Here is a 21,719-nt window from a genome sequence, read left to right on the forward strand (position 1 = left end):
AATAAAAAAAATAAATACATTATTGTATATTAGAGTATTTGTTAAGATTTTTAGAAAAGGAATTTTAAAAGAGACTAATTGGGAGATTTAATATAGATTTGGAGATAACCTTCTGAGCAAATGATATTTAAGCAGTATTTTCTGAGACGAGGAAAATAGGTAAGATTTAGCTGATTGAGATTGAAAGGAATTACATTCTAGGTAAAGGAAAAGCATGTGCAAAAACCCTGAGGCCAGAACATATGTGGTGAATTAACAGATTGAAAAGTGCCAGGGTTTTTAGAATGTAGTGAGAAAAATGTGAGAAGGGCATGGGATGTTACTGGAACAGTAGTTCTTAAAGGCTGTGAGAAAAATTTGGTCTTTGAAGCCTTTGGAAGTCATTGGCATAAAATTGTATTTTAATATTTATAATGAGGGAGAATTTTGTTTCTTTCCTCAGGTTCCCACAGGGAAGTTATCATAGTTTTCATAAGTTCCCTAATAGATTTTTAAAAACACCCTTCTAGAAAGACTAATGAAAATCCCTGGGTTCTCTTTTCATACATATTGTTATTTGTTCTTTTCATATACATTCTTTAAAAATATATGTGTATAAGTAGAAAATATAACTATTCCCATTTTTGGAACATTTTTATCTTTATAATTTTTATAAACATTACTCTCTCTAACATAAGGGTATCTTCATAATATTACAACTGATTTTCTATTGAAAGCAGAAAGTCATCTTCCATTGACACAAGCACTGAAAAGCCACTTCATTACTGTATCCTGAGTAATATTTATTTTAAACTTCCTCATACTCTAATCGAATGTTTTTTGTTCTTCTTAGACTACTTAGGCATTTTATTAATGAGAGAATTCACTTCTTGGAGCTTTGGGTTTAGATGTATTTTAATTATGCCATATGCTGCACTACAAATGGAGCTATTATAGATATCATTAAATTCAAACTTTTATCACAATTGATCCAATTGGAAGGCTTTGCACAAAAAAAAGATGTGGAGAAAATATAGATACTGAGAATAATATTATACCCATAAAATCCTTGTTGCATTAAACCTTTATAATTTTAATTGATTTAGGTATTAGACTTCTGACATTTTGCTAGAGAAGATCCCTTGGATCAAAATGATTCTTTATATTATCAGCAAATTTAAAAAATATTGACCACATATTTATTCAGTTTCAAGTGATCTTCTTAGCCAATCTATTAGCTGCCCTGAAACAAACTCTCTTTTTATTAATCCCTAACATATTTTTATATGTATTTTAGTTTTTTATTCTTCAAATTGATATCATTTTAAATTAATTGGTATACATCTAATGTATTTCCATGATTTTTATGAGTTATTTCTTTCACTTTTACTAATTTTTCATCTCCATATTTCTTTTAGATAACTCATCTCTTTATAATAATGAAGGACTGATTGCTGAATTAGCTATGCTATCTAACCATAGATGATATTAGATGATACAGGAGATATAGAGGATGCAACTCATTTTTTGATAATAACTTTTTCATCTCAATCTGTCCAACACTGTGTATTTCTATATTTTTTGTCTCAAATTCTTCCTTCCTTGTTGTTTGATTTGTTCTGCTGATTTATTTTATTTTCTTTGAACCAGAGATTTAAAAATTGTAGTTAGTTTTATAAAACTTAATATTGTAAAGATGTCCATTATTCCTTGATGGATGAATCTATAACTTCAATGCAATCTCAATTAATATTGCATCATGTTTTTCTTCTGTATGAAAATTACAAACTGATTTTTAATTTTATATGAATCAAGAATTCTTGCACCAGGTATAACCAAGAAAATCTTGAAGAACAAGATATCAAAACATTTAGTAAAAGTACACTAATGAAGACAGTATGGGATTATTCCAAATACAGACTAAAGAAAAAATAAAGATTCTAGAAACAGACTGACAAAGGTGATACAGCAGAACATCAGTGGAAAGATTTTTGTGTATGTGTGGAAACAGCCATAAAAGCTAGCACTCAGGGTATGAGTACAAGCTTTTCCAACAAGATGTTTGTGACCTGGTTTTACCATTGGAGTGTGCAGGGAGGGAGAAGGCAGTGGAAGTGCCTACTGGCTAATAATAAGCCGGACCCTCAGACAGCAGTTTGTAAACTATACAGTGAGATTTTTTTCAGAGAAAGACTGGGAAATGGGTGTTTTTGCATACTTACTCTGCACTGAGATCTGGGGCCATAGTCTGAATGATCAACTGCTAGCCCTTTAAGAACTGTTTTTTTGTTTGCTACAGTATTTTATGACTCATGAATGTTAGTGCCATTGGCTATTAGAGCCAGGTGATCCAGGGTCCATCCCTTGGGTGTCAGATACAAAGGCTGGAATGTGAGTAGCTAAAATCTAGAAGACTGATTCTGCACAGCTTTGGCAAGAATGTAAAGCAAGCGGAAGTCTCATTTGCTACTGGCAGGACTATACATTGGCATAACCACTCTGGACCACCATCTCACAGTATTTACTAAAGTTGAACATCAACTTTCCTTATCATCCAGCAATTCTACTCCTAGGTATTTTTGAAAGAGTTGTTAATGTACCAAAATACATATACAAGAATGTACATAGCAGTGTTGTTCATAATGTCTCTCAACTAGACTCTACTCAAGTATTCATCAAAAAGTAGATTTTGGCAAATATATACCTATGAAAGCTAATGAACTATTATTATTCACAATAACATGAAAGAATATCACTAATTCATTGAAAATTCATCAATGATCTTAGCTTATGTGATTTTAGCATCTTATTTGATTGCATAGTAGACTGAGAAAATAATGTAAGTAAATGTAAGTATAGTTAAGTTAAAGCACTACACAAATTACATTTTAAAAAGAAAAATATTTTTAATTTAAAATTAGAGGTAATAGGGAATGATAAAAAGCAACAGAAAAGGAGGAGGAGAGAAATAAATTAGGAGTTGCAATATTTATTTTATATGTTTTTAAGCTGGTTATTATTTTCATTGGAAAGCAGTAAGTGCTGTAAAAAAATAGAAAATAAATTAGTTCTCATCCAGACTAAGAAAAAAATTTAGGTGATAAGACTAAACAAAATGAAAAGCAAAGCAAATGAAAGTTTAAACAACTTTTGATGGATACAAAGGGGAGGAAGGGTCTAAGTGTAGCCAGGAATCAGGAATCCTGGAGGAAATGGCATTAGCACAGCTCTTGAAGGATGGGTAAGGCACTGACATGTGTTTTTATAAAGGAGAGTCCTTCAGAGGGGTTAATGTATTGAAGGAAGAAAGTGTAGGACAGATTTGGGGAATGAACAAAACAGGGATTTCTGGATTGCCTGTGCTTGGAAGAAAAAAGTGACAGAAAATGATGAAAAGTTAAGTTGGGTACAGATGCTGGGTAGTGCTGAATCCCATTCTAAGTAACTTGGATTTTTTCTGTCAACATTGAGTTCCTGTGGGAAGCATTTGAGTAAGAAATTGATATTGGATCTACATTTTGAGAATATAATGAAATGTGAAGGGAGGTTTTAAATGGGGGAAAATAATATGATTTTAGGGGAATTTTGAGAGCACCCCATCCTTTTATTTAATAGATGATAAAAGAGGCTCTTTTCAGTTGATAGCTCAGGAAATTATAGAACCCATGTTTCAGTAATTTTAACAAAAGGAGTATTTTCTCCAAAACTAGAATTAAGAACAGGTGGCAAGGGACTTCCCTGGTGGTGCAGTGGTTAAGAATCTGCCTGTCAATACAAGGGACACGGATTCGAGCCCTGGTCCGGGAAGATCCCACATGCCGTGGAGAAACTAAGCCCATGAACCACAACTACTGAGTCTGATCTCTAGAGCCTGTGAGCCACAACTACTGAGCCCACGTGCCACAACTACTGAAGACTGCGTGCCTGTGCTCCGCAACAAGGGAAGCCACTGCAATGAGAAGCCCTCGCACTGCAACAAAGAGTAGCCCCTGCTCACTGCAACAAGAGAAAGCCTGCACAGAGCGATGAAGACCCAATGCAGCAAAAAATAAAATAAATAAATAAATTTATTTTTTAAAAAAAGAACAGGTAGCAAGCTATTGTGCAGTCTAGGTAAGAAGAGATGATGGCATGAACTAAGGTGGTGGAAATAAGAATAAATTGACACATGAGAGGGACTTTGAACAGGTGTGAGTGACAAGGTTTGGTAAGTTATTACATGTGGGGACTAAAGAATAATATTTTTGGATTCCAGCTTCAATGACTGAAAGGAGGAGGGAGTTTTTAACTGAGCCAGAGAAGAGGGGAACCAGTGGGTCTGTGAGGGAAGAAGAGATGTTTAATTTATTTCTGTGTACAAATCACTAGCTTTACTCAGGAGTCAGCAGTAAGTTCAGAAGTCGTGTTCAAGACTCCTTTTCAGGGAATAGATAATATATCAAAATGACTGGTTCAGCCATCAATTGCTAAGAACATGATTGATTGTTTGGGTAGCCAGATTTATAAGTGCAGTTTTAAAAATTTAGTTGTTTTAGTGCTGTATAGGCCTGTTAGGACTTCTCCCTCTTAAAAACATTTTGTGTTTGTTTCTTTGAACTTTGTTTTGGGCTTTATCTATGTTAACTGTGGTAGGAGGAAAAAAAGGTGCATTGTTCAACAGCAGCTGTATTTTTCCTCCCAAAGCAGCTTTTGAAATACTCCATCAAGAATTCTCTATTTATAATGATTCATGTATTGAAAAATAATGATTTGAGTTCTTCCTGTGATCCTGGCATTCCGCTATGCCTAGGAATAAAAAGGTGAGTGAAAAAATAAATAGATGCAGACCTTGCACTCATGGAACTGATGTATTAGTGTGGAAGCCAGGTATCAATCAATTTATCACAAAATATAAATTTTTAATTATGAAGTCTCATTGTATTATGTGAGTGTGAAGCAGAGAAAGGTATGCATCTCAATCTAAAATCAGTGTATAAAAAAGAAAGCCTGAACAGTGTTTGAGAATCTAAACTGAATATGTTTTTTTTTTTTTTTTTTTTTTTGCGGTACGCGGGCCTCTCACTGTTGCGGCCTCTCCCTTTGCGGAGCACAGGCTCCGGACGCGCAGGCTCAGCGGCCATGGCTCACGGGCCCAGCCGCTCCGCGGCATGTGGGATCTTCCCGGACCAGGGCACGAACCCGTGTCCCCTGCATCGGCAGGCGGGCTCTCAACCACTGCGCCACCAGGGAAGCCCTGAATATGTTTTTTGAAATAATATAAACAGTATTACACTAAGAATCTAAACTAAATGCTGATCCAGATCAGTGAAGTTTGTGATTAAATTTTGTTCTAATATATTACAATTTACTAAAAGTTGAATATATGGGTTATGGCATATCAGGAAAGTTAGTATATTTTTTTCTATAAATGCACTTTTCATCTCAAGATATTTAATTCATTTGAATTTTTATGTGAAGAAAAATCTTACTCAATTTAATTAATTCTAAATGATACTTGAAAAATACTACTTTCTAGACTTTACTTGAATCATTTGGTCTACTTAAATGCTACCTTATTTTTGTAGCATTTTATTATCAAGAAAATTATCTCTGTTTATTCTAACAGGGAATTTTAAAAATGACCTATAATCTCCCTAAACCCAAAACATAATATTTTGTGTTGTATGAAGGATACTTTGGATTCTTGGAAGACACATCTCTGCGTTGATTACTCATCTCCTTTGCTGTTCTTCTCTAACCTCTACTTAAAACTGGGGTTCTACAAGTCTTAACCTCAGCTCCTTCTCATGCTATATGCCTTCTTGTGTAACCTCATTCATTCCTACAGTGTAATTATCATCAGTAATATAACTCTGTCTTCATTTCCAGAACATGGCGATTTGCTGATTGTACATCTCTAACTGATTTTCCTCCAGACAAGAGTTCGGTTCTTTTTTTTCTTAAAATGTGATTCCATGTTTTGTTTTGTTTTGTTTTTCTTCTAGTTCTATTGAGATATAATTCACATACAGCACTGTATAAGTTTAAGGTGTACAGCATAATGGTTTGACTTACATACATCACTAAATTATTATCACAATGTTTAGTAAACATCCATTATCTCATGTAGATACAAAATTAAAGAAAACTTTTTCTTGTTATGAGAACTCTTAGGATCTATAACAGCTTTCAAACATAATGTACAGCAGTGTTAATTATATTTATCATGTTGTATATTACATCCCTAGTGCTTATTTATAACTGGAAATATGTACATCTTGACTACCTTCATCTAATTCTCCCTCCCCCCAACGCTGTATCTGGTAACCACACATCTGATCTCTTTTGCTATGAGTTTGCTTGATTGTTTGTTTTTTTCTGAAGTATAACTGACTGACAACATTATGTTAGTTCCTGATGCACAACCTAGTTATCTGGTATTTCTATACATTTCAAAATGATCACCATGATAAGTCTAGTTATTATCTGTCACCATGCAAAAATATTACAAAATTATTGACTATATTCCCCACTTTGTACATTACATACTTGTGACTCATTTATTTTGTAACTGAAAGTTTGTACCTCTTAATCTCCCTCACCTATTTCTTTATTTCCCTTACATCCTCCCCTCTGGCAACCACCTGTTTAATCTGTAACTATGACTCTGCTTCTGCTTAGCTATGTTTGTTTATTTGCTTTGTTTTTTGGATTCCACATAGAGTGAAATCATAGAGTATTTGTCTTTTATTATCCGACTTCTTTCACTTAGCATAATTTTCTAGGTTATCCATGTTGTCACAAATGGCGAGATTTCATTCTTTCTTATGGCTGAGTACTATTTCTATATGTACTACAACTTCTCTATCTATTCATCTATTTATGTGAGCTGAGGTTGCTTCCATATCTTAGCTATTGTAAATAAGACTGCAAAGAACAGAAGGGTGCATATATCTTTTCTAATTAGTGTTTTTGTTTTCTTTGGATAAATACCCAGGGGTGAAACTACTGAATATTATAGTAGTTTTATTTTTAATTTTTTGAGGAAACCCCATACTGTTTTTCATAGTGGCTGCACCAATTTATATTTCCATGAACACTGAACACTGCAAGAGTGTTCCTTTTTCTCCAAATCCTTGGCAACACTTGTTATTTGTTGGCTTTTTTGATAATAGCCATTTTGCCAGATGTGGTGGTGATATCTCAATGTGGCTTTGATTTTCATTTCCCTGATGATTAGTGATGTTGAGCATCTTCTCTTGTGCCTGTTGCCCATCAGTATGTCTTCTTTGCTAAGATCAATATCAAAAGAGTATATTCCCTATGTATTCTTCTAATAGTTTTATGGTTTCAAGTCTTAAATTTGTCTTTAATCCATTTTGAATTTATTATTGTATATGGTGTGAGAAAATAGTCAAATTTGTATCTTTTGCATGTAGTTGTCCAGTTTTCCCAACACTATTTGTTGAAGGGGCTCTCTTTCCCTATTGTATATTCTTCCTTCCTTTGTTGTAGATTAGTTGACAGTATAAATGTGGTTTCATTTCTGGGCTCTCTATTCTGTTTCATTGATCTATGTGTCTGTTTTTGTGCCAGTACCATACTGTTTTGATTACTGTAGCTTTGTAGTATAGTTTCAAAACAGGGAGCATGATACCCTTAGTTTTGTTTTTCTTTCTTAAGGCTGTTTAGCCTATTCAGGGTCTTTTGTGTTTTCATACGAATTTTAAAATTATTTGTTCTAGTTCTCTGAAAAATTCCATTGGTATTTGATAGGGATCGCATTGAATCTATAGATTGTCTTGAGTAGTACCATCATTTTAACAATATTAAGTCTTCTAATCTAAGAACATGGTATATCTTTCCATCTGTTTGCATTGTCTTCAATATCTTTCATCAGTGTCTTACAATTTTTGGAGTACAGGCCTTTTACCTCGTTAGTTGTATTTATTTCCAGGTAATTTATTCTTTTTGATGTGATTGCAAATGGGATTGTTTTCATAATTTCCTTTTCTGATAGTTCATCATTAGTGTATAGAAATGCAACAGATTTCTGTATATTAATTTTGTATCCTGAAACTTTATTGAATTCATTGATGAGTTCTAGTAGCTTTTTGGTGGCATTTTTAGAATTCTGTAATATGATTTTTATTTTTCAATTTTTTAATGTGGCTTATCACATTGATTGATCTGTGGAACTGAACCATCCTTGTATCACTGGGATAAATCTCACTTGATCATGTTGTATGATTCTTTTAATGTATTACTGAATTTGGTTTGCTAATATTTTGTTGAGGATTTTTGCATCTAAGTTCATCATTGATATTGGCCTATATTTTTCTCTTTTCATGGTATCTTTGTTTGGATTAAGTATTAGGGTTATGCCAGCCTCACAGAATAAATTCAGAAGCATTCTTTCCTCTGCAATTTTTTGGATAGTTTGAGAAGGATAGGTGTTAACTCTTTTCTAAATGTTTGGTTGAATTCACCTGTGAAGCCTTCTGGTCCTGGATTTAGTTTGAGAGTTTTTTTAAATTACTGATTCAATTTCATTACTGATAATTGGTCTGTTCATATTTTCTATTTCTTCCCAATGAAGACTCAGGAAATTGTATATTTATAGGAATTTGTCCATTCCTTCTGGGTTATACATTTTATTGGCATTTAATTGTTTGTAGTCATCTCTTATGCTCCTTTGTATTTCTGTGTTGTTAATAGTAACTTCTCCTTTTTCATTTCTGGTTTTATTTATTTGGATCCTCTCTCTAATTCTAGTTTATAAGTCTGGCTAAAAGTATAACAATTTTATCTTTTCAAAGAGCCAGCTCTTAGTTTCATTGATCTTTTCTATTGTCTTTTAGACTTTATTTTATTTATTTCTGCTCTAATATTTATGATTTCTTTCCTTCTATTAATTTGGGTTCTGTTTGCTATTTTTCTACTCTTTTAGGTGTAAGGTTATATTGTATATTTGACATTTTTCTTGTTTTCTGAAGTAAGCTTATATCGCTATAAACTGTCCTCTTCAAACTGCTTTTGCTGTGTCTAATAGATTTTGGATTGCTGTGTTTTTGTTTTCATTTGTCTCCAGGTATTTTAAAAATTCATCTTTGATTTTTTCAGTTAACCCATTGGTTGTTTAATAGCATATTGTTTAGCCTCCATATGTTTGTGCTTTTGCAATTTTTTTCTTGTAGTTGATTTGTAGTCTCACAGCTTTGTGGTCCAGAAAGATACTTGATATGATTTCAGACTTCTTAAATTTACTGAGACTCGTTTTGTGACCTAGCATGTGTTCTACCTCAGAGCATGTTGTATGTGCATTGAAAAGAATGTGTATTCTGCTGCTTTTGGATGTAATGTTCCATATATAGCTATCAAGCTAATCTGAACTAATGTGTTGTTTAAGGCCAGTGTTTCTTATTTTTTGTCTGGATGATCTGTCCATTGATGTAATTGAGGTCTTCTTATAGTCCCTTACTATTATTGTGTTTCTGTTAATTTCTCCTTTTATGTCTATTAATATTTACTTTATGTATTTAGGTGCCCCTATGTTGGGTGCATATATATTTACAATTGTAATATCTTCTTGCTGGATAGATCCTTTGATCACTTTGTAATATTCTTCTTTGTCTATTGTTAGAGTCTTTGTTTTTTAAGTCTATTTCATCTGATATAAGTATTGCTATCTTGGCTTTTTTTTCCCATTTGCATGGAATACCTTTTTCCATCTGAAATGAGTCTCTTGTAAGCAGCATATATATGGGTATTGTTTTTCTTTCTATTAGCCACTATGTTTTGATTAGACCATTGAGTTCATTTACATTTAAAATAATTATTGATAGTTATATATTATTGCTATTAAAAATTGTTTTCCAGTTTTTTTTATAGTTCATTTTTGTTCCTTCCCTCTTCGTATGTTCTCTTCCCTTGTGATTTGAAAACTATCGTTAGTGTCATGTTTGGATTCCTTTCTCCTTTTTGAGTCTTGGAGCATGTATATGTTATAGATTTTTGGTTTGTGGTTACCATAAAGTATATATATATATATAGTTCTGTTCCTGATTTCTTAAGTTCATATGCATTTTAACAACCCTGCATTTTTACTCTCTCACCTACATTTACTTCTTTTGACATCATATTTTACATCCTTCAGTTTTTTGTATCCATATTGTGGATATAATGTTTTTTTAACTACTTTTGTCTTTTAATCTTCCTACTAGCTTTATAAGTGGTTGAAATACTACCTTTACTGTATATTTGCATTTACCAATGAGCTTTTTCTTTTGTAATTTTCATATTTCTAGTTGTGGCCTTTTCTTTTCCTCTTAAAGAAGTCTCTTTAATATTTTTTATAACGTTGGTTTGGTGGTACACAACTCTTTTAGCTTTTGCTTTTCTGTAATACTTTTGATCTCTCTGTAAAATCTGAATGAAATCCTTGGCAGGTAAAGCATTCTTAGTTCTGGTTTTTCCCTTTCAACGTTTTAATTATATCATGCAACTCTCTCTAGCTTGAAGAATTTTTTGTGAAAAGTCACATGATAATCTTATGAAAGTTTCCTTGTATATAACTATTTGCTATCCCCTTGCTGGTTTAATATTCTCTCTTTATCTTTATTTTTTGCCATTTTAATTACAACGTGTTTTGATGTGGTTCTCTTAGGGTTGATCTTATTTGGAACTCTCTTTGCCTCCTGGACCTGGTTGTCTGTTCCTTCCCCACATTAGGGAAGTTTTCATCTATTAATGTCTTAAAATATGTTCTCTGACCCTTTCTTTCTCTCTTCTCTTTCTGAGATTCCTGTAATATGACTATTAGGATACTTGATGTTGTCACAGTGGTCTCTTTAGCTGCCCTAACTTTGGAAAAAATTAGTTGGTGGTGTGGGCCCTGGCACTAATAAGCTAAAGGGAGGGTTTCAACATTGCACTTGCCAGCACCCATGTCTTTGTGGTAAAATTGGCTCCCACAAATGGCTTCTGTCAGCATCTATATCCCCATGGTGAGTCTCAGTTGCTCCTGCCACTCCAGGAGTCTCTCCAAGATGAGCAAGTATGTCTGACCAGGCTCATTTAAATTACTGCTGCTGCCCTGGGTCTTGGAGCATGTGATATTTTGGGTGTGTCCTTTAAGAGTGGAGTGTCTATTTCCTACAACCCTCTTGGTCTCCCCAAATTAAGCTCCACTGACCTTCAAAGCAAAACGTTCTGGCCTGTCTTTTTGGTGTAATAATACCTCTGGACTGGGGAGGCTGATGTGGGGCTTGGACCCCTCACTCCTTGAGAAGAACCTCTACAATTATAATTATTCTCCCATTTATGGGTGACCTACCCAGGGTTATGTGTTTTGACTATGTAGTGTCCCTACCCCTCCCACCCGTCTCGTTGTGGTTCCTTCTTTATGACTTACTTGTAGAAGATCTTTTCTGCTAGTCTCCAGATCATTCTTACTGATAGTTGCCCTGTAAATACTTGTAATTTTGGTGTGCCCATGAGAGGAGGTGAGTTCAGGGTCTTCCTACCCTTCCCTCTTGGCCACTCCTCCAAGAGTTTGGTTCTGAGGTTAGATACCTAGGTTTGAATTCTTGCTTCACAAATTAGCAGCCGTGTGTCTTTTAAAGATGTTACTAACTTCTCTGTGTTTTGGTTTCCTTGTCTCTAAAATGATAGAATGATGGCATATATATTATAGGGTTGTTTTGAGGCTTAAATAAGGTAATATATAAAAGTGCCTAAAACATTAATGTTTATGAAAAGAAGTATTTCCAAGCTGCAGAGATGGAAAAATAATTATTAGATTCACCTTATTATTAGATTTATTAGTTTCTTATATATTCTTTCTTTCACTAGATAATTTTGTATCTGGTTATAGATGCTATTATTTGTTGCAATGAGAGTCAAGGCAGTACTACATTATTTATCATTTAATGTGCCTCTCAGATATTTAAGGACAAGATGGTAAAATGAATTAATGCTTACATTTAAATCTAGATGCTGATAATATATAACATAATAAAAACAAATACAGAGATATAGATAGGCTCAAATAAATGGCACATGTCTCTATAGGGCAGAATATGAACAGTGGTAAGAAGGGCTGATTTTGTGAGTCTTACTGGCCTCTAGGTTAATAAATGAGTGGCAGATGCCAGAGTTTAGTTCCTATCATTAAAGATCATTGAGGTTGGGCTTCCCTGGTGGCGCAGTGGTTGAGAGTCCGCCTGACGATGCAGGGGACACGGGTTCGTGTCCCGGTCCAGGAAGATCCCACATGCCGCAGAGCGGCTGGGCCCGTGAGCCATGGCTGCTGAGCCTGTGCGTCCGGAGCCTGTGCTCTGCAAAGGGAAAGGCCACAACAGTGAGAGGCCCGCATACCGCCAAAAAAAAAAAAAAAAAAAAAAAAAAAAAAAATCATTGCGGTTTTCAAACATTGATTTTTCACATAAAGTATTTCATTGGTTGAAAACAAAGATTATGGTGGTACCCTGCTGACAAGATTAGCAGAAAAAAACTGCCTCCAAGTTCATCTGGGGATTATGCTGATCTCTAAGAGCCCAAAGTATCTTGATTGGATCTGCCATATCCCTCAACACATCAGGAGTATAGTCATATTCTTGACAGGTGGGGCCAGCTACAGGCATCATTAAAAGAGCTTGACAGAGGGGAGTGACATACAGAGGGTGAGACAGTCCAATAGTACATGCCACATACAAAGCACTCAGTAAAAATTCCGTAAGTAAATGAATAAAATGTATAGTGATATCACTTATGAATATGTTTAAAGATGGGAAAGAATATATTAACAAATAAAACTCAGTAGTGCTTGTAAAACAGTTTAAAATATTAGTAAACTGAATTTATCAGTATGTATATAAAAATCACATTATGATCAAACATGTTTTATCCCAGTAATCTGAGGAAGTTCAACACCACAAAATTTATTATTGAAGTATATATTTAGCTGATACTGTGATGTACAACTAGCTACTCCTTCTGGACTTAAGGACTATTTTCCTTGTGTCTGGGAATGCTACAATCAGTTAGACCTCAGTTATTGGTCAGTTTCAAAAATGACTGGCTGAAGAGAGTCACCTTGTCCATGTCAAATCCCTTTTCCTAAATAACTTGCATCAAATGACTGGTCCATGGGGACTTTCAAGTACATGGCCCCTTTGGAGCTTCTTGTGGTGTTAGCTGATGTTTTTCTTGGGATTTTTATTACAGCCTAACTTCTCTCTCTGCCCAGTCCTGCTTCTTTCCCTTTCTTTTCATAGATGATGATTCCAGAACTGATCAGCTTTCTGCATGTTAACTTCCATCACAGAATCTTCATGCTGGGAAACCCAACCAGTAATGGAATAATACTAGTATATTAAAGAAAAATATAAAAGAAAAACCTTTGAACAATTTAACATTTATTCAAGATATATATCTTAGGAAACTAAAAATTGAAGATTATATCCATAAAGTGATAAAATATATTAAAACCAGTAGCATATCCAAGAGCATCACAAAAGAGCCTCATGAATAATAAAAAAGTGAAGTAAGTGTTCTTACATACAAAATCAACAGGCAAAAACTCAAAAGCATCCTTATACAACATTAAAAACTAGTAGAGAATATAACAAAAAACACTTTAATAATGGCAGTTAAGAGGTTTTGACTATTTATTGTTTGCCTGTACTTTATTGATAAAGACTTTACATACTCCCAAATAAGGTAAGAATAAGTATCTAGGAATAAACTTAATAAAATACGGCAACGTGTACATGGAGAAAATTATAGAAGAGTATTTAAAGATAGAAAAGAATATCTGATTAAGTGAGGGATATGCCATTTTAGGGACTATAATATTCACAAAATTTTAACGAGCTGATCTTAATGTTTACACATAAGATCAAAGATCAAGAAGAACCAAGACATTTTTGAAGAAGTTGGAGGAACTTTCCTTATATATAAACTTACTACAAATGTAGGAAAATAAAGGCAGAGTAATATTAGGGTGGAGATAAAAATAGATCAATGTAACAAAGATCTCTAGAACAGTCTGTGAATATATGGAGGCCTGATACATGACAAATGGGGCATGGCACATCAATAGAGAAAGAATATAGTAAATGGTCTGGGACAATTTGACTAACTTTATAGAAAAAATAAATTTAGATTCTAATTCTACCATGCATAAAGATCAATTCTAGCTAGGTTATAAAACCTTAATACAAAAGAGAAAAACTTTTAGAAGAAAATATTGGCTATTATATTTATAATCTTGTGGTTGACAAGGATAGTTTCAAGAGGAGAAAAAAAACCCCACAATTCATAAAAGAACCAATTGATACATAGATTTCATTAAAATTTAAATCTTTTGCACAGTAAAAATAACACAACTTTATTTTTTATTATTTCTTAACTTGCTTTTAATACTTTATAGATTTTCAAATAATATATACATATTATTATTTGGCAGGATTTTGCACATTTTATAAATAATATCCTAACTTTGTTTTTCTTTTCATTTAATAATATATTTTTGAAATGATAGATGTAGCCTTAGTTCATTCATTTTTAATTTCCATAACATATGGAGTTGCAAGAGTATTCCTCAATATACAGATCGATGGGACTTTATATTGTTTATAATTTTTTCCTTTTATGAACAACGTGGCTATGAACACTGTTGCAATATGACCTTGTAAAAGATTTTCTCTAAAGAGAAGGTACCTAGAAAGGTAAAGGATGGAGGCAGAGAAATAGAATGAGGGGGGGCACACAGAGTTCCATACACAAAAATAGAACAAAAGAAAAGAAAATCTGAAGTAGATATGGCATAAAGTTAAGATTTGCATAAATTGAGTGGAGGGTACATATCTGTTCATCATATTATGCTACATGATTTTTAAAGTATATTTGAAACATTTCATGTATAAGACAAAGCTTGTTTTCTTAATGTTTCTTGTCTGGATTTCAATTTTTTCTGGTATTAATATCATGAATTCTGCATTTTGTTTCTTTCTGATGTATATTTGTATAATCTGTTACTTGCAAAGTTTCTGAACTATTTTCTTTAGATGCAGTTTTTAAATATTACATAAAAATGGATATTTCTTCCTTATTTAGTCTGACATTCCTTTTTCCTTCCAATAAATAGATGAGTTGATTCTACTCATATTTTTCAATAGCTTCATATACCATACATTGCACTCATTTAAATTTACCCATTTAAAGTATGAAATTCAATCCTTTTTTAGTATCTTCATTCACAGGGTTATGCAGCCATCACCAATCAATCAATATAATTTTAGAACATTTTTGCCTTCCAAAAAAGAAATGTCATATCCCTTGCAGTTACTTTCCATTTTCTTCCCACCATTACCCTCGCTGCTAGGCAACCATTACTCTAATTTCTGTCTCTCTAGGATTGTCTATTCCATGTAAATGGAATCACACAATATCTGGTCTTTTCTGTCTGGCTTCTTTCACTTAGAAAAATGTTTTTTGTGTTCATCCACATTGTGGTATATACTATCACTTCATTCCTTTTCATTGCCAGATAAGACATTTGGGTTGTTTCCATTTTTTTTTCTATATATTTTGAAGGCTTCTGTGAACATTCATGTACAAGATTTTGTATGAAAGTGTTTTCATTTCTTTTGGCTGTATACCAAAGACTGGAATTGCTGGGCACTCTGGTAACATTTTGTTAAACATATGTGTTTAACATTTTAAGGAGCTTCCAAACTATTTTACAAGGCAGCTGCACCATTTTACGCTTCCACCAGCAATATATGAGGATTCCTGTTTCTTCACATCCTTGACAATGCTTGTCATTGTCTGTCTCTTTAATTTTAGGCACTAGGTGGGATGAAATAATACTTCATTTTAGTTTGAGTTGCATTTTCTAAGTGACTAATGATGTGAAACATTTTTTTTCATGTGGCTATTGGCCATTTGTATATCTTCTTTGCAGAAAATGTTTATTCAATCCTCTTCCCAGTTTTGAATTGGATTATTTGTCATTTTATTATTGTGTTATGAGTTATTTATATATTCTGAGTATAATTTCCTTATCACATATAAGATTTGCATTATAGTCTCTTATTCTATGGATTGTCTTTTTACTTTCTTAGTATTGTCTTTTAAGCACAAAAGTATTTATTTCAATGAAATCCAGTTTACCTATTTTTTCTGCTGTAATCGTAGCATTTAGAGCCATATTCAAGAATGCTTTGCCTAATCCAATGTCAAAAAGATTTACTCGTATGCTTTCTGCCAAAATTTTTCTAATTTTAGCTCTTGCATTTAGATCTGTTCTCCATTTTAAGTTAATCTTTATATATGATATGAAGTAGAGGTCTAAACTCATTCTTTTGCATGTGGATATCCAATTTTCTGAGCACTATTTCTTGAGAAAATGATTCTTTACCCATTGAAGTACCTTGACATCCTTGTTGAAAATCAATTGACCCTAAGGTGTAAGAATATATTTCTAGGCTCTTATTTTTATTCCAGTAATCTAAATGTCTACTTTATGCCAGTATCTCATTGTCTTGATTATTGGAGGTGTGCAGTAAGTTTTGAAATTAGGAGCTATATGAGTCCTCCAATTTTGTTCTTCCCATTTATAATATATTTTTATTAATTATAATGAGTTAGTATAATGTATTACATGTTAAATATATATGTTCTTATTACTGTCATTTATTTTTGTTGCATTTTTGTTTTAAGAATTCCTTACTTCTGTATTGTTTATTTACTGTTGTAATTGCTATTAATGTGTATGTGTGTTTTCTTTCATTAATCTCTAAGGTAATCTGTAAACAAATCAAGTTTTTCTTATTTTTGAGTTAAATTCATATGCTTGAAATGTTTAAAGTTTGAATTTTTTATAACTCCCAAATGGCATAGAGAATAATACTACAAATATTGAATACTTGTGTAGCTACCATTCAGAATGAACATTTGTCAATATTTTATCATTTTTAACCTCAAATTTTTGATAAAATAAATGTTTGCCCCAAAGTTATAGTCCTCTTTGGATCCCTTTTATAAGAAAATAAAAAGGCAAATCACAGCTTGTGTGAACATCTTTTCTTTCTCTCTCTCTCTGTCTCATTCACTCTGACTGTCTCCGTCTCTCCTCTCTCCATAATTCATTCTTTCTCTCTTGCTCTCTCACTCTCACACTCTCTCTCTCTCTTTCTCTCTCTCTCTCTCTCTCTCTGATTTTTCCTCAGAAGCAACTGTCATGGTGAATTTGATGTTTCTCTTTCAAGTACACATTTAAAAAATAAGTTTTAATTTGTCATCCATCCATTCACTCATTAAGTATAAATTGAATGTCTGGTGTATAATAGACATTATTCTAAATGCTAGGGATAAAGCAGTAAAAAATTCCTTCTTCCACTATTAGAGCATATATTCTAGTAGAAAATGTGGTAAACATGATTTTAGGATCAATTAATGCTATCTGAAAAAATCAGTTAAGGGGATTGATAAGTTGGTCAGGAAATGTAGCTGTGAGCATTGTATGTGAGCAGAGATTTGGACGACACAAGTAATCAAAAAACATTAGGAAAATTTAGAGGTAGAGCGTCTCAAGCAGACATTTCTCTTGACCTTATAAGACAGACACCAGCATTTTGAGCTGTTGGTTTTGTGCTTATTTAACTCTGCTGAACTGATATTGGTCAACAGCCGGATGGTGACTGTGGCCTCTCTTTTACTCTTCAAGTTCATGCTACTTCTATTGATTTCAAGCAGAGTCACAGAAAATAATAGGAACAGCATGTTTGGGTTTTATCACCTTTTGTTCCACTTTCCCTAAGGACCAATAGGAATCTTTCCTGACTCAGCTATTGGCCTGTCAATGGTGTTTTTCACATGGCTTCAAGAATAGGAGCGGTGTTAGAGTTTTTAAGGATTATATAAATTATTTTGGGGGCCACAATATATGAGAATAATGCATCTTGTCAAACATCTTGTCTGGTATATGGTAATTGGTGTTGTCCTTGATTTGGACCACATTTCATTCCATTTTGTAGATAATCATACTATTTTAATTTCAGATAGTGTCTATTGCATAGTTACATTAAAGGTAAAGTTTTCTTTTCAGTTATTTTTTTTAATTTAATTTTTTTTAGTGCTAGGAGGGAAATGGGCAAAAATAGACTCCAACATCTTTTATAGGAAGTCAAAATATAATCTATTTAGATTTTCTTTTTTTTTTTCAAGTTCTTTTTCTTTCTTTTTTTTAAGATTTTCTTCCATATAAATTTTACCTCAATACTAATTTATCTTATCATTACCTAATTACTGGACACTTTCAAATAATGAATAGAATTTATATGGTGAAACCATTTCTAATTTTTCACTTTTTTTTTTTTTTTTTTTGCGGTACGCGGGCCTCTCACTGTTACGGCCTCTCCCGTTGCGGAGCACAGGCTCCGGACACGCAGGCTCAGCGGTCACGGCTCACGGGCCCAGCCGCTCCGCGGCATGTGGGATCTTCCCAGACCGGGACACGAACCCGTGTCCCCTGAATCGGCAGGCAGACTCTCAACCACTGCGCCACCAGGGAAGCCCAATTTTTCACTTTTATCCACACCATTTTTTGTCTTATATTGTGAAATAAAATTTAGATGGTTTTCTTAGGTTATCAGTTATGTAGATTAATATCCTCAAAACCTCTACTATAAAACCATTATCATTTGCATATTGTATGTATATTGTTATATACTGAAATTTTACACATAACTAAAATTGTCATTAATAGCTTTTTGCCTTCATTTGGGTTTTATTTTAAACTAAACCTATTATTCTTTAAAACCAACATTTTTTTATCACTTGCTCTTTTAACAACTAAGATTTTAACACCTGTTTGTGCTAAGCAGAATTTTAAAATGGCCTCAATGATTTTCATCCTGTGGTGTTATTTCTGTGATTATGTTACATTATATGGCAAAAGGGAAATTTTCCTGCTAGGAGTAATTTAATCATATGAGCCCTTTAAAAGCTGAGATGTTTTCCACTTGAAAGTCAGAGAGAATCAAAGCATAGAGAAAGAATCAGTGCTCCATTGCTGGCTTTGAAGATGGAGGAAGCAAGTGCAAAGACCAAGGGGTACCCTTTAAAAGCTGAGCCACTCCTAGTTGAGAGTCACCAAGGAAACAGGGACCTCAGTCCTACAACCACATGAACTAGATTCTGCCAACAACCTGAATGAACCTGGAAATGAATTCTTCCCCAAGTTTCCAGATGAGAGCCAGCTTGGTTTGCGCCTTGATTTCAGCCTTGTGAAACCATAAGCAGTGAACCCAGTGAAGCCCACCCAAACTTCTGACCTATATAACACAAAAATAATACATGGATTTTAAAGTGCTATGTTTGTGGTAATTTGTTACACAGCAATAGAAAACTAATATGCTATTAAAACATAAAAAATTCATTAAAATATTGTTTTCTTTTTAGATAATGAAAACGCTTCAAATGATTTAATATCTTTTTTTAAAAATAGATCTTTATTGAAGTATAATTGCTTCAAAATACTGCGTTAGTTTCTGTTGCACAACAAAGCAAATCAGCCATATGCATACACATACATGACCTCATATCCCCTCCTTCTTGAGCCTCCTTCCCATCATCTCTATCCCACCCCTCTAGGTCATTGCGAAGCACCGAGCCGAACTCCCTGTGCTATGCTGCTGTTTCCCACCAGCCAACTATTTTACATTCAGTAGTGTATATATGTCGATGCTACTCTTACTTCACCTCAGTTTCGTCCTCCCACCCATGTCCTCAAGTTCATTCTCTATGTCTACCTCTTTATTCCTGTCTTGTAACTAGATTCATCAGTACCATTTTTTTGTTTTAGATTCCATAGATATGTGTTAGCATACGGTATTTGTTTTTCTCTTTCTGACTTACTGCACTCTGTATGATGGACTCTAGGTTCATCCACCTCACTACAAATAACTCAATTTTATTTCTTTTTATGGCTGAGTAATATTTCATTGTATATATGTGCCACATCTTCTTTATCCATTCATCTGTTCACGGACACTTAAGTTGCTTCCATGTCCTGGCTATTGTAAATAGAGCTGCAATGAACATTTTGGTACATGACTCTTTTTGAATTATGGTTTTCTCAGGGTATATGTCCAGTAGTGGGATTGCTGGGTCATATGGTACTTCTATTTTTAGTTTTTTAATGAACATCCATACTGTTTTCCATAGAGGTTGTGTCAATTTACATTCCCCCCAACAGTGCAGGAGGGTTCCTTTTTCACCACACCCTTTCCAGCATTTATTGTTTCTAGATTTTTTGATAATGGCCATTCTGACCAGCCTGAGGTGATATCTCATTGTAGTTTTGATTTGCATTTCTCTAATAATTAGTGACATTGAGCATCTTTTCATGTGCCTCTTGGCCATCTGTCTGTCTTCCTTGGTGAAATGTCTATTTAGATCTTCAGCCCATTTTTAACTGGATTGTTTGTTTTTTTGATATTGAGCTCCATGAGCTGTTTGTATATTTTGGAGATCAATCTTTCGTCTGTTGCTTCATTTGCAAATATTTTCTCCCATTCTGACCAGACACTATAAAACTCTTAGAGGAAAACATAGGAAAAACACTCCTTGACATAAGCCACAGCAGCATCTTTTTTGACCCACCTCCTAGAGTAATGGAAATAAAAACAAAAATAAACAAATGAGACTTAATTAAGCTTAAAAGCTTTTGTACAGCAAAGGAAACCATAAACAAGACTAAAAGACAGCCCTCAGAATAGGAGAAAAAATATATATCTTTTTAACATCTAGGTTGGTTTTATATCATAGGCAATGAGTAGTTTTTGTTTTTGTTTTTAAGATCCTCTGTAAAGGAGTCTGGATATACAAGGAGGCACATGATGCAGTGTCTGTAAACTTTTGTTCTTAAACCATATTTCTAGGCTTATGTCCAATCTGAAATTATCTGATAATTTTGTGAGCCTTGACACGTAAGTCATTCTCTTGGAGGAAATAAATTTTTCCCACTGTGAAAAATGAAATCTTATAGAGCAGCATGAACTATTTAGTACAGTTTTCCTTTCCTTTAACACACTCAGTGTTTTGAAAGAGTTTGACTCATTTCACATGTGGGATAAGTTTACCACTGGTTTAATATAAATCAAAGTTGTAAGTAACTTGTAATATTATACCTTATGATTTCTGAAATTCTTTGTTTCTCAACTCTCAGCTTTATAGAAAATAAGTCTGAAAAATGCTATTCCCATAAAAATTTATTTATTTAAACAGTATCAAGGGAGATATCTTTCCTCACATTAAACACATATATGCATATACATGTATTTATAATCTATATACATATAATATGTATTTATATATAATCTATTACAGACTTCAAAGTAATCCTAACCTCATGGGTATCTTTGGCCTTGGCTAACAACTATAACATGTTACTCAGTTATATTACTCATAAGTTTTTTATTGAATGTCAAGTGCCATGACCTGTGCTGAGATTGTATACACATACTGAATAACTTATGGTCTGTACATTTCAGGTGTTACATAGAAACAGATGAGAAACATAAAATGTGATAAATTTTATAAGCAATATGCCAGGATAATAAAGAAATTTGATTCACTGCATATGGAAATTTACAGTAGTAGGGGATATTAAAGTGATTTTATTTTTACTGTATTTGTTTAAATGCCTTAGGTGACACTTTCACATGAATTCCATCTTCATTGTAAACAAC

The sequence above is a fragment of the Kogia breviceps genome, chromosome 17 (assembly GCF_026419965.1).
Source record: "Kogia breviceps isolate mKogBre1 chromosome 17, mKogBre1 haplotype 1, whole genome shotgun sequence".
In the NCBI taxonomy this organism is placed as follows: Eukaryota; Metazoa; Chordata; class Mammalia; order Artiodactyla; family Physeteridae; genus Kogia; species Kogia breviceps.